The 14,237-nt window shown below is 42.9% G+C and overlaps 1 pseudogene; it reads left to right on the top strand.

Moving 5' to 3' along the window:
• The window catches only part of LOC131095414 (protein patched homolog 1-like), a 198,112-nt pseudogene that overhangs the window by 168,501 nt on the left and 15,374 nt on the right, over positions 1 to 14,237 (top strand).

The raw sequence follows: 14,237 nt of genomic DNA, 5'->3' as shown, positions 1-14,237 counted from the left end.
TTGAATGTTTTATATAAACATTTTCAACAATTTCAAAGTTAGCGTGCTCAAATCTAGAGTGCACCTAATCATCCAACTTAGTCAACCTGATATACAGAAGTGCAGAAAAAAGACAGTTTTCTTGCACGAGAGCAGTTTTGGATGTTTGTTATGCAAAACTCCTGCTTTATTTGGCAACCAAGACTGGATGGAATAAAGGGCTATTTTTCTGTGTTCGCATTTGACACTGGAAGCACTGATGTTAAGGATAAGTTTAGACTAAGGCCTGATTTCTTTTTTCTGTCAATTAAGCAATTTTTATACTAAGTTGGAGGATTCAGACATTTTCTTAGAAATTAGGGAATTTCAGAATTTAAATGTTTATATACTACAAATGAAAAGCTACCTATGTTTTAAAACATTTTCCATTTATTTGTTCTTAGTAGTGTTATATCTCAGAACTCTCAACATTACATAGGGAAAGGTCTCTTCACACACTCAACATAAATCCTTTTCTGTAAGACTCTTCTAATCCATTTTCCAGAAGAATGTTATTTAAGAATGTCATTGTCTTTATGGATTTGAATCTTACCATATTAAAAGGTAAGAATGGATGAGTCTAGTCAATATAATATCAGCTCAAGAAAAAGACGTTTGGAGCCTACTATATTCTGTGGTATATTGGTATCATAGCAATCAAAAAAAATGAAAGGAGGGGACTGAAAAATGGGGTGAGAAATTGAGAGATTGGATGGAGATTTAATAGAACTTTTAGACTCAGCAGGAGGATGGGTAGACTATTGAGAGGATCTCGTAACAGTGAAAAGGAGCTGATAATTAAAAGGAATCCAAGCACACTGGTGATGGCCAAATATTTGGAACATAATAGGGGAGGGACTTGAACCCAACCCAATACTGAGTGGAACTCAAACCCACTTCAGTATTTACACCAAATCAGCTCAGGGAGTTTTAACACTTACCTTTTGATGCCTCCCATGTAAAGGATTCCAGCTGAAATCACATTCTTGCCAGCAGTTGGATGTTTGAAGATGAGAGGATCCAAAAGTGGTAGCCTAGGGTCTAATTTGGGTCTCCAAACTGTTAATACTTCTCTACCCTAGGTATCTTGTAGCAGTCTCAAGCTTTAAATATGGAAAGGTAATTTATTTGAGTGGTACAGCAGTAGAAACAGCTCAAACTAGGTGCCTCCAGAGAGGGACCCTGAACAAAGAAATACCTGGGCTGTTATACCCTTACAGTCTAAGTTTCCCAGCCCTCACATGACAGTTTGGTCCAATAATAATATTTAGGTCTGGGGTCTTCTTGTTCTTCATTGGTTCTCTTAATTGTCTCTAGGCAAGCCATTTCTTCTCTTATCTGTGAGGTTCCAGATTCTGCTGAAGGGGTAGTGGCCTTCCTTGCTTCCTTATCTTTCATTGTGAACTGGCTCTGAGACTTCCTTTTACTAAACTAGGTAAAAGTTCAGGGTATCTAGTCTTGCAGCCTAAGGCTTCAGAAAATTTAGCTACTAAGGCTAAGAAAGTTATACTAAAATAATCCTCTAATGATCATTGAGTCCAACTTCCCTGCCATGGGCAGACTTCTTTCACTAGATTAGGTTGCTAAAAGCCCTGTCCAACCTGACCTTGAAAACTTCCCAGGATGGGGCATCCACAACTTCTCAAATCAACCTGTTCCAGTGTCTCATCACCCTCATCATAAAGCATTTCTCTTTATACACAATTCAGATCTACCCTCTTTCAGTTTAAAATGCTTCCCCCTTGTCCTGTCACAACAGACCTTGTTAGAAAGTCTCTCTTAATCTTTCTTATAGGCCCCCTTTATATACTGAAAGGCCACAAGGCCTCCCTGGAGCCTTCTGTTTTCCTGGCTGAACAACCCCAACTCTCTCAGCCTGTCTTTATCAGAAATGCATTCCAACCCTCTGACCATGTTTGTGGCCCTCTTCTGGACCTACTTTAACAGGTCCATGACTTTCCTGTGCTGGGGACCCTAGAGCTGGATGCAGTACTCCAGGTGGGGTCCCAAAAGAACAGAGTAGAGAGGCAGAATAATCACCCTCGACCTGCTGGCCACTCCTCTTTTGATGCAGTCCAGGATATGATTTGGTTTCTGGGCTGCAAGTGCACACTGCCAGTACATATCAAATTTTTCATCCACCAGTATCCCTGAGTCCTTCTCTGCAGGTCTGTTTTCAATCCATTCATCCACCAGGCTGTATCAGTATTGGGGATTGCTCTAACCCAGGTGAAACACCATGCATTAATATTTAGAGGGTTTGTAGTATTTCTTTTCAAGGTTTAACTGAGAACCACTCCAGATCACAAATGGTAGCTAAATGACAGTCCAGAATTGTATGAATATTCACACTCTCTTTCTCTCTTAATGCTGTTTCACACTTTCTTTTCTGCCATGGGGCATTCAAGGAAAAGTATGCACTATAATCACATTTCAGCAGTGTTCTAAAACATAATGCTATCATCATTGCATATAAACTCTTAAAAAATATATTTCTGTCAAAAGACTGATTGACTTCTATGTACACTACAAAAATAAGTTTTCACATAAATTATATGTCATAATTTTATCTTTGTAACTGAAATGACACTGTCTCTCTTTGAGACAAATTAGAAGGAAACGTCCTGAAAGGGTGTCTCCTCTAAAGAAAGGTAGGTTTTGGCAGCCTGTCCCCAACAGGTTCAAAAGGAATTTCTTGTAGGAAAGTGAAAAAATCTGTTTATTTAACAAGCAGAGTGCCCACAGGCACAGGAAAAGAGAAAGAATAATGTTAGATAATAAAGCTTCTCGTTGCAGAGAAAGCTGGTGAATTTTTAGAGTCATGCTCTGCTTCTCCCGAGTTCTGGAGCCAGGATGTGGCGTTCCTGAAGCCTCCCCCTTCTGGGCTGCTGCGTGGGCCTCCCGGTGATGGTCTGGTTTTTTGGACTGGAGCAAAGCTGAACAGTTCCAGAAGAAGCCACAGTCCCAGGAAAACTTCTTGCCTTAGCTAACAAACAAGAAGCTAGCTAAAAAGCAAAGATGTACTCCCTCTGTCCGTACTGACAACACAGCTGAGTAAACCCAGGGGAGGATGTGTGAAAACCACGCAGAAAGAATTCCACCTGCTTCGCCTCTTCCCTCTCTCTGACCTAGCTTAAAGTTATAGGACCCATTCCTGGGCATAAAGCAGATGATAGGGGATACAGTATTGTACAGGCACCCCAAGACAGACAAAAACCTACTTCTAATCAAAATAGACAGGTGATAAGACCCATCTTGAATATTTTTTTCTTTTACCTCCTTATGCTGAAAGGTATGATGAACCTTTAATGTGTTATATACTCTTTCCTATTTAACATTAATGAGCATTCTATGCAGATAAAAATGTATTTAAAAGGAAAAAAACATAGCTGTCATAGTGTTTGCAATAGAAATAAGGTCCCTGCATTTTGTTTGGTATAAACTGTCATGACAAATACTGTAAGAAAGCATTCTTATGATACAAAAATATAAATATCATTCAAAATTTAAAAAGTTTTAAAAATCCCCAAAGCAAACCAAAATAAATGTTGTCAGCCACCAAGTTCTCTCTTTGTCAATGTGACTATTGAAGTGTGAAGCAGCAGACAGGTCACCTGCTCATGACATGCAGGACAAGGAATCGGGCAGGGGCAGAAAAATGATGGAGAAAGATGAAGAGAGGAAGAATGAGAACTTCTGTTCTAGTATTTTAAGGTTCTCCATCCTTATGGTTTGGTTTCAAACAGAACACAGAGATTGAAGCATTTTTTCAGCCCCTTTGATGCCTCGTGAAGGCTGACTTAGAACAGAGGCTAGACGGAGTTAAAGAATAAACTAGGTATTTATTAAAAGGCCTCAATGGATACATCTTGGGCAGTACAAGAGCCCAGCCAGGGCTACACCCAAGATGAACCAAAATAGACACAAAATGGATGACTGATCACGAGGTCTCTCACTTTTATAAGTTCTGGTCCATTAGCATATTGAAGTTAATTGTCCAATTATAGCTTTAGGTTATGAAGTCCCAACCTTCTTGTTTTTCTCTCTTCAGTCCACGTTGTTTATGCTCTTGGGCCTGAAATTTGGATCAGTTGTCCTTGGTCCCATGCTAGAAAAGGAATTGTTTTGTCTAGCTACTCTGTGAAGAGATCTTACCATCCCTTAATATGAAGCTTAGAACTACACACCAAAGCAGTACAGAATCTGAAAAATATAAAGGCTAAAACCTAAGGCATCACCTTCACTTGCAGCAATTAATCTTTAGACTAAAACATAAAAAAAAAAAAAAAAGATAAATTAGTTTCACAAAGAGATCCCAATTTAACTGTTTCAATTAAAAGTGCCAATGCAGCAGGGGAAAACCAATCAAAACAACAGAGGAAAAGTGGCACTCATTAGTCCTGGATCCAACAGAAAGTCATTCATATTTAATAAGTAAAAATAAAAGGGTTATTTTAAATTCTTCCATTTGATTTTTCTCAAATCTTATTAACTTCTTCCCTGCAATTAAAATAAGGTGACAGAGGTTACTGCTTTGAATGTTATAAGGAGACAGCTGAGCTGTGGCTTACCAAGAAAAAAATTAGATTATTTAGCTTCTAATGCCACTCAGTTAACAGTATCAATATCAAAATAAGGCATATGCTCTTTGAATTTCTATAACCACCAGCACCTCTCAATGTTCAGCACATTTTGAAGTGAAAAAATAATGATTATAGTGTTAGCACACACTTGGCACTGTTTATGAAAAATGTCAAAACACTTGCAAACAGTAATTAAGCCTTGCAACTAACTCTCCTGGGAAGTGGATAAGTACAATTATGCCCATTTTACTGACTGAGAAACTGAGGCACAGGGCAGTTGCATGACTTGACCAAAATCATGTGTACCAAGTCATTAATCAAGTGGGAAACTGAACCACACTCCCAAACTCTGACTTCCTGTCTTCTATTTTATCTTGCCCCTTTGATAATGGTAGTCTATGGTACATGTTAGTTAACACCAGTGCAGTTTTCATTAGTGCCTATTAATAGGGAAAGGCAGACTCACACCAGCATCAGTGGGTTCATAAGTCTATTAAGGGTTACCATACAGTAAAAGAGAAACTACAGTACACTGGGAACATACACACACTGACAGACATACTTTGAGATGCACACATCAATACACACAGCAAAACAAAACCTGTACACAGCTAAAACTATTTAATTCTCCAAGACTGACATATTTTACTTCATATCTGCTTATTTTTTAAAAAAATATTGTGCATAGTGTGTTTGAAAATTAACAGTAACATTTCATACTACGACAGTTTGTGATATGCCAATTTAAAATATTTTAAACAAATATGTACCTTTACAGAAAAAATCCTATTACATAAGCAATATTTTCATTGAATTATACAAGTAAATCAAACAATATTTAAGCAGCATAGACTTAAGCTGAAATTTAGAACTAGATAATGTTGTGGCAAAGAGATGAAAGTACAAGAAGTACAGAGCAAACCCAATATTGTCCTCACTCTATTAAGTGGAGGCAAATGAGTCCAGATTATACTGCTTTACAGTGTTCTTTTGTATATTGTATATGCGTACCTCTTTAAATATTTATGGAAATATTTTACAAAATAATACAATAGGTTGCAGTAACACTGAATTGCTGTCCTGATGCAGCATGTCCTTTCTCACAACTTTGAGTAGTACTTCTCTTTAAGCTGTACCCCTTTCCATCTTTGGCCTCTTCTTTGCTTCAGTTATTACCCTTTACAAATACAGAGAAAAAATATCAAAACATTAACTGAAGTTCAAGAAAATGAAAGAAATCAAGCTATCTCAACACTCATTTTGTGATTCTTGTGGTCACAGTTAGCAGTGAGGCATGATGTTTCTCTTTTTCCAGTCACTGGGGACTTTGCCTGACTGCCATGGCTTTTCAAATATGTGTGGCTTGACAACTACATCAGTTAATTCCCTAAGGACCCTGGGATGCATCTCACCGCGTCCCATGGACTCGTACATGTTCAGGTTCCTCAGGTAGTCTTAAACCTGATCGTCTCCTACGATGGGTAGGACTTCCTTCCCTCAGTCACTGCCTTGAGATTAAGAGACTTGAGAGATGTGGGAAGAGAGATTGCCATTGAAAACAGAAGCAAAAAAGTTGAGACCCTCATCCTCCTCCATGTGGATTGTCACCAGATCTCCTATTTTATCAGGGAAGATACAATTTATTTTCCCTTCCTTTTCTGACTAACATACCTGTAGAAGCCCTTATTATTACCATTCATATCCCTTGCCAGATTTATCTCCAGCTGTGCAGGATTCCTGATCCCATCTCTACACATCTGGGCAGCATCCCTATATTCTTTCTGGGATGTGTGTCCCTGATTCCACTGCTTGTGCATTTCCCTCTTGTGTTTCAGTTTGACCAGGAGGTCTTTACTCAGACATGCCTTACTCCTGCCTTCCTTGCCTGATTTCTTGCACATGGGAATTGATAGTTCTTGTGCTCTCATAAAAAAATGTCTTTAAATAGCTTCCAGCTCTGTTCAGCTCTTTTATCCCTGAGAGCAGTTTCCCAGGGGGTCCCATCCACCAGTCCCTTGAACAACTGAAAAAAATCCAAACATTAATTAAAGTTCAAGAAAAAGAAACAAATCAAGCTAATCCAACACTTATTTCATTATTCTTGTGGTTACAGTTAGCAGTCAGGCAATGTGGACTCTTCTTCCCTCAGTTATGGACTTCCTGGTAACAAAATCCTGATGCCAATCAAAAAAGATTTAAATGCCTTGATTTCTGAATGCCACAAATTCAGTCAAAACCAATGGAAATGTCAAAGAGAAAAAAGCTGTATCTGATACCGGACACAGTTAAGATTTTCATATTTGTCTGCTTTTCAGCTTGGAAAATCTGAGCCCAAACATTTCCTTATTCTGAGGATACTATCACTTACTATATTCCTAGACTCTGAGTATAAATGAATTCAGGTTTATTTGCTCTTTGAGATGTTTGGAGAGAAGTTTTATAAATCAGAAGGTGGTTTTATCAGGAATCATAAAAAAATTTCCATCAAAATTCTGCACATATATGCATGTAAATCTGCATATGTGTTTGTAAAATATTTCCGCAATCAAAATTAAATGCCTTGCTTAGGTCAAACTAGTGTCCGCCACTGAAAAGCTGTGAAAAGCAGAGCAAGAAAATAGGGACCGAGAGCTAAGTAAGGATTTAACACCTGCTTTTTTCCCCTCAAATGAGGAAGAAAAAAGTAGTTAAAATAATGAAATCAGTTTTCAACCACAAGCCCCAGAAAGCTTTCGGAATAAAAAAGTCAATTTATGCTTCTCCTTTAAAGCATTCCCCATAAAATAAATCAATTATTTTTCAAAGAAAATAAACAAACATCTTTTGTCTTCCCCAAACATCTAAAATCATAGAATCAGAGCAGTTTGGGTAGGAAGGGACCATAAAGGTCACCTAGTTCCACCGCTTCTGCCATGGGCAGGGACACCTTACATTAGACCAGTGTCCTGGTTTAGAGCAAATTTGGGAGAGAATCCCCAAAGGGGTTCCTCTAGGAAAAGCAGATTCAATCAGCCCCTCCCCCCAACCGGTCTGGGAGAAAATATCTCCTTGGAGAAAGGTGGAAAAAAACTGTTTATTAAACAATAAAACCTAAACAATATTAAACAATAAGACTCCTTGCCACTCCAAAAGAGATGAAAAACTGAGAAAACCCCATCCCCGGGTTGCAGCTCAGCTCACTCAGTTTCTTATCAGTCCCTCCGATGCTGGAAATGTTGCAGGCCAGGCCCGGACCAGTGGGCCAGAGATGTGAGCTGCCGGTGATCCCCTAGGTGTTCAGTCCAGAGCAGGTTTCAAGAGGTCCAAAGAAAAGGAAAAAAACCCACAGTCCAGGGAACTTCTTTGCCTCAGCTAGCTAAACTATCTAAAAGCAAATGAGAGCTCTGTCCCACTGTTTGTCTATCCGCAGAGAACAACAGTCCGGGAGGAGGAATGTGGAGGAGTGAGAGCAGTGTCTGGAAAAAAAAAAACAAAACTGTGCACTTCTCTCCCCCCTTCACTCTCTGCAACAAGTCTTAAAGGTGCAAAACTTATTATTCAGCATAACAGAACGAGACGATTGGAGATAAAAGCATCATACAGTCAACTCAGGACAACCAGGTTGCTCGGGACCCTACCCAACATGTCCTTGATCACTTCCGGGGATGGGGCAGCCACAACATCTCTGAGCAACCTGTGCCAGTACCTCACTACGCTCTGAGTAAAGAATTTCTGCCTAATAGCCAATCTAAACCTACTCTCTTTTGGTTTAAAGCCATTCCCCCTTGTCCTGTCACTACATGGGCTTGTAAAAAGTCCCTCTCCATCTTTCTTGTAGGCTCCCTTTAGGTACTTGAAGGTCACAATAAGGTCTGTCCTAGGGTGACGTTATGATGCTTGTATCCCCATTCATGTGTTCTGTTTATGCTGGATATTATGTTCTGTGCCTTTAAGACTGGCTCTGAAAAGTGAAAGTTTTGTTTAGGTTTTCTTATGAGCCTGGCGGGACACAGAGACAGGCAGTACATAGTGCTGCTTTTGCTTTTTTGCTATTTTGCTTTTGCTTTTTGCTTTGCTCTCTCGCTCTTGCTTCTGCTTCGCTTCTGCTTGCTCTTGCTTCTGCTCATTAGCTAGTTTACCTAAACAGTCCAAATTTCTTCCTGGACTGTTTCTCCTTCCTTTTTTTTTTTTTGACCATCTTGAATCTGTGCTGGACTGGGACCTGGGAACACTGAGAGTTTGCACCTTGTGGTCTGCAGCTGCCCCAGCGCCGGAGGGACTGATAACAGAGCAACCACCCGCGAGGGAGACTTTCTGAATTTGTCATCTTTTTCAGAGTGGTGTCATCCGGTATTGTTCATTTTGTGTGCCGGGGGGTGCTTTGCCTGTTAAATAAAAAGGTTATTTCACTTCTCTCTGAGCAATTCTTCCCGAACCGGTTGGGGGGAGGGGCCATATGGGTTTGCTTTCTGGAGGGGCCCTTCTTTGGAGATTCTCAACCAATTTTGCCCTAAACCAGGACAAAATCTTGGCGCCCAACACATGGGGTGAGAGAGAGAGTGGAAAAACCCTTTTTTGAGTGCATTTTGGTTGCCATTACTCTGTTTAAAGCAGTTAATAGCCATGCTTTTTGAATTCATAATGTCTATTGGGGTGAAGGCATGCATACATTTCTGGTCCCTAGGGTTTTTTGAGATTTTAATACCTCTATGGTCCCTAGGTTTATTTCCTTATCCAGAAATAGCTCTAGTATTGTCCCTAATACATAGTTTTTATAGCAGAGGGGCAGTGACCAGAATAGCTCTCCTGCTGGGCTTGGTGGCAATGATTTGTAAGAAGTTTATAAACATGCTGGGGTCTGCTCCAGGTATGAATGGTTTGTGGCTATGGTTATGCATCCAGTTTGTTAGAGGAGGAGCACGGGATAAGGCTTTTCAGCCTTTGCTTTCCTTCTTCTCCTATGAATCTGTTACATTGCTATTGGAGAATGTTCAGTTTCCCCTGAATGTTAAAGAAACCATCTTTCTGGTATTCCTTCCGGTAACCCTCCTCTATACAGTCTGCTGTTTCTCTTGAATGAGGGCTGAGATTTCTAGATGGGCTGATGAGACCCTTGACTCAGAAGACCCAGGTGTGGAAAATCCTAAGTGGTGTGGGAAATGGGAGGATATGGGCCAAATCCTGAAGGAATGCTCTGACCCTATAGTCTGGGATTTTCCCCATGAACAAATTCAGAACCCAGCTGAGGTGGGGAAATATTTGAAAGTACCAGGATGAGCCTAAGGAGAGGAAGATCATTGCAGTGAGCTGGGCCTTGGCATATGCTTATTGCACTCTGTTGGAGACTGTAGGGCAGCAGACAGAGGCAGGGGGGCAGGGAGATAAATCAGCAGCTATCCCAGTCACTCAGGCTACAGCCAACACCCCAGGCTCGAAGCCAGCAGCCAAACCAGATAGTGAGCCTAAGCCAGCAGCTAAACCAATGGCTGTTGCTACCAGCACTAGAAGTGAGAAATGCACGGACAAGACTAATCAACCAGTGGATGATGATGATGATAATGATGATGATGCAGGAGAAGGAACCTCAATGCCTCCTGACATAAAATCAGGAGTCAAAGCAGCAGGTGCAAGATCAGATGCAAATATTGAGTCCTTTTCCCTGAAGGACCTTCATGGCTTACGGAAGGATTACATCCGATGACCTGATGAATCCATAATTAGTTGGTTAGTCCGTCTCTGGGATACTGCAGGTGAGGCTACAATTCTGGATGGCACTGAAGCAAGGCATTTGGGATCCCTGTCACAGGATCCTGTCATCGACCAAGGAATGATGAGAAGGGCTAACCCTCACAGCCTCTGGGCATGGGTCTTAGAAAGTGTTGCACAAAGATACCTGTGTGCAGATGATCTTTATATGCAGCAAACATAGTGGAAGACCATAGAGCAAGAGATTCAACGCCTGATAGAAATGGCAGTGGCAGAGATTATCTTCTCAGATGATGTAACAACTAGGAACCCAGACTTGGTACCATGCACATCTGTGATGTGGCGAAAACTTTTATGACTTGGGCCAAATGAATATGCTTCTGCCTTAGCCATAATGAAGAGGGATGAGAGGGATGAGACTGTGCTGGATATGGCAAGGAAGCTCCGAGCATATGCAGATGCTGTGCATGATCCAACACATGCCAGAATTGCAGCAGTAGAAACATGTCTGCAGAAATTAAAGGCTAAGATAGAGGAGAACCACAAGAAGCTCAGAGAGGAGATTAAAGAAGATCTTTTCCCAATCTCGGCAGTACAGATCAGAGGTTCTGGTATCCAAGGCAGACGTTTCCCAGATGACGAGAGAAGGTACACTCCACGAGCTGAGCTGTGGTTCTACCTGCGTGATTGTGGAGAAAACATGAGGAAGTGAGATGGAAAACCTACTGATGTTCAGTCACAACGGGTGTGTGAATTGAAGGAAGAGAGGGCTGAGAGAGGGAGTTTCACCAAAAGGAAAGCAGCTCCAGTTGCCCGTAGCTGAACGGCCAGGTATGATGATGATGACATGTCTGATCCCCTTGAAGGAACCTCCAAGACATATGCCCAGGGAAAGAAGGATAACCAGGCTTAGAGGGGCCCTGCCTCTAGCCAGGTAGAGGCCAGGGAAAATCGTGTTCTCTGGTCTGTGTGGATTTGTTGGCCTGGCACATCGGAACCACAAGAATACAAAGCTTTGGTTGACACTGGTGCACAATATACATTAATTCCGTAGAGACATGTGGGGACAGAGTCTGTCGCCATTGCCGGTGTAACAGGGGGATCACAGGATTTCACTTTGGTGGAAGCTGATGTGAGCCTGACTGGGAATGAATGGAAGAAACATCCTATCGTGACTGGCCCAGAGGCCCCATGTGTTTTGGGCATAGACTACCTTCAAAGTGGGTATTTCAAAGACCCAAAGGGGCTCAGGTGGGCATTTGGGATAGCAGCTGTAGTGACAGAGGCCATCCAGCAGTTGAACAGCTTGCCTGGACTGTCTGAGAATCCATCTGCAGTAGGATGCCTGACAGGAGAAGAGCAACAGGTGCCAATTGCCACTTCCACAGTGCATCGACGACAGTATAGAACCACTCGAGATGCTGTGATTCCCATCCATAAGATGATCTGAGAGCTGGAGAACCAAGGGGTGGTCAGCAAGACCCACTCACCCTTCAACAGCCCCATTTGGCCTGTGCATAAATCTGAAGGAGAATGGAGATTGACTGTGGACTACCATGCATTGAATGAAGTGACTCCACCACTGAGTGCTGCCATGCCAGACACATTAGAGCTCCAGTACGAGCTTGAGTCCAAGGCAGCGAGGTGGTATGCCACTATAGACATTGCCAATGCATTTTTCTCCATTCCTCTGGCAGCAGAATGCAGGCCTCAGTTTGCTTTCACATGGAGGGGAGTGCAGTACACCTAGAACCGACTGCCCCAGGGGTGGAAGCACAGTTCTACCATCTGCCATGGACTGATCCAGACTGCACTGGAAAAGGGTGAGGCTCCAGAACATCTGCAATATATTGATGACATCATCGTGTGGGGGAACACAGCTGCGCAAGTGTTTGAGAAAGGAAAGAAATTCATCCAAATCCTCCTGGGAGCTGGTTTCGTCATTAAAAAGAGCAAAGTAAAGGGACCAGCTCATGAGATTCAGTTCCTAGGAGTGAAGTGGCAAGATGGACGGTGTCAGATTCCTTCAGATGTTATCAACAAGATCGCAGCAATGTCTCCATGCACCAATAAGAAGGAGACACAAGCTTTCCTAGGTGCCATAGACTTTTGGAGGATGCACATTCCTGAGTATAGTCAGATCGTGAGCCCTCTTTACCTGGTCACCCGCAAGAAGAAGAATTTCCAGGGGGGCCCTGATCAGCAACAAGCCTTTGTTCAGATTAAGCAGGAGATCGCTCATGCAGTAGCCCTTGGCCCGGTCAGGACGGGACCAGATTTGAAGAACATGCTCTACTCTGCAGCTGGGAACAATGGCTTGTCCTGGAGCCTTTGGCAGAAGGTGCCTGGGGAGGCTCAGGGTCAACCACTGGGATTTTGGAGTTGAAGCTACAGAGGGTCTGAAGCCAACTACACTCCAACAGAGAAGGAAATCTTGTCTGTCTATGAAGGAGTCCAAGCCGCTTCAGAGGTGATTGGTACAGAAGCACAACTCCTCCTGGCACCCTGACTACCGGTGCTGGGGAGGATGTTCAAAGGCAAGGTTCCTTCCACTCACCATGCCACCAGTGCTACATGGAGCAAGTGGATTGCTCTTATCATTCAGCGCGCCCGTATAGGTAAACTGAATCACCCTGGGAATTTGGAGGTCATTACAAATTGGCCCGAAGGTGAGAATTTTGGTGTCACAGATGAAGAACAGGAACCAGTGACATGGGCTGAAGAGGCTCCTCCATATAACCAACTGCCACCAGAGGAAACACGCTACGCTCTTTTCACTGACGGTTCCTGTCGCATCGTAGGGATGAACCGGAAGTGGAAAGCGTCTGTGTGGAGCCCCACATGACAGGTTGCACAACTACCAAAGGAGAAGGTGGATCAAGTCAACTTGAGGAACTCAAAGCCATTCAACTGGCCCTGGACATTGCAGAAAGAGAGGAATGGCCAAAGCTCTACCTCTACAATGATTCATGGATGGTAGCCAATGCTCTGTGGGGATGGCTGGAGAGGTGGAAAAAGGCTAACTGGCAGCATAGAGGAAAACCAATTTGGGCTGCTGATGAGTGGAAAGACATTGCTACCAGGGTAGGGAGGCTACCTGTGAAAGTCTGCCATGTAGATGCCCAAGTCCACAAGAGCAGAGCTAATGAGGAGCACCAAAACAATGAGCAGGTAGACCAGGCTGCAAAGACAGGGGTGTCCAAGATAGACCTAGTTTGGGAACACAAGAGAGAGTTATTCCTAGCTTGATGGGCCCATGATGCCTCAGGCCATCAGGGCAAGGATGCCACCTATAAGTGGGCACGAGACCGAGGGGTGGATCTAACCATGGACAGTATTTCACACGTCATCCATGACTGTGAGATGTGTGCTGCCATCAAGCAGGCCAAGCAAGTGAAGCCCCTGTGGTACAGTGGGCGGTGGTCCAAGTTCAAGTATGGGGAGGCCTGGCAGATTGACTACATCACACTGCCCCAGACATGCCAGGGCAAGCTCTATGTGCTGACCATGGTGGAAGCCACCACTGGATGGTGGAAAATCTACCCTGTATCTCATGCTACTGCCCGGAACACCATCCTGGGCCTTGAAAAGCAGGTCCTTTGGAGGCATGGTACCCCTGAGAGGATTGAGTCAGGCAATGGGACTCATGTCATGAACAGCCTTATCAACACCTGGGCTAGGGAACATGGCATTGAGTGGGTGTACCATATTCCCTACCATGCACCAGCTGCAGGAAAAGTAGAGAGGTACAATGGACTACTAAAATCCCAGCTGAAAGCTTTGGGTGGGGGATCCTTCAAAAATTGGGAGCAGCATTTAGCAAAGGTTACTTGGTTAGTTAACACTCGAGATTCCACCAACCGAGCAGGTCCTTCCCAGTCTGAGTCCCTGAATATAATAGATGGAGATAAAGTCCCAGTGGTACATGTCAGAGGTTTGCTAGGGAAGTCC

This window comes from Melospiza georgiana, chromosome W (genome assembly GCF_028018845.1).
Source record: "Melospiza georgiana isolate bMelGeo1 chromosome W, bMelGeo1.pri, whole genome shotgun sequence".
In the NCBI taxonomy this organism is placed as follows: domain Eukaryota; kingdom Metazoa; phylum Chordata; class Aves; order Passeriformes; family Passerellidae; genus Melospiza; species Melospiza georgiana.
This window is presented reverse-complemented; position numbering and strand designations above follow the sequence as displayed.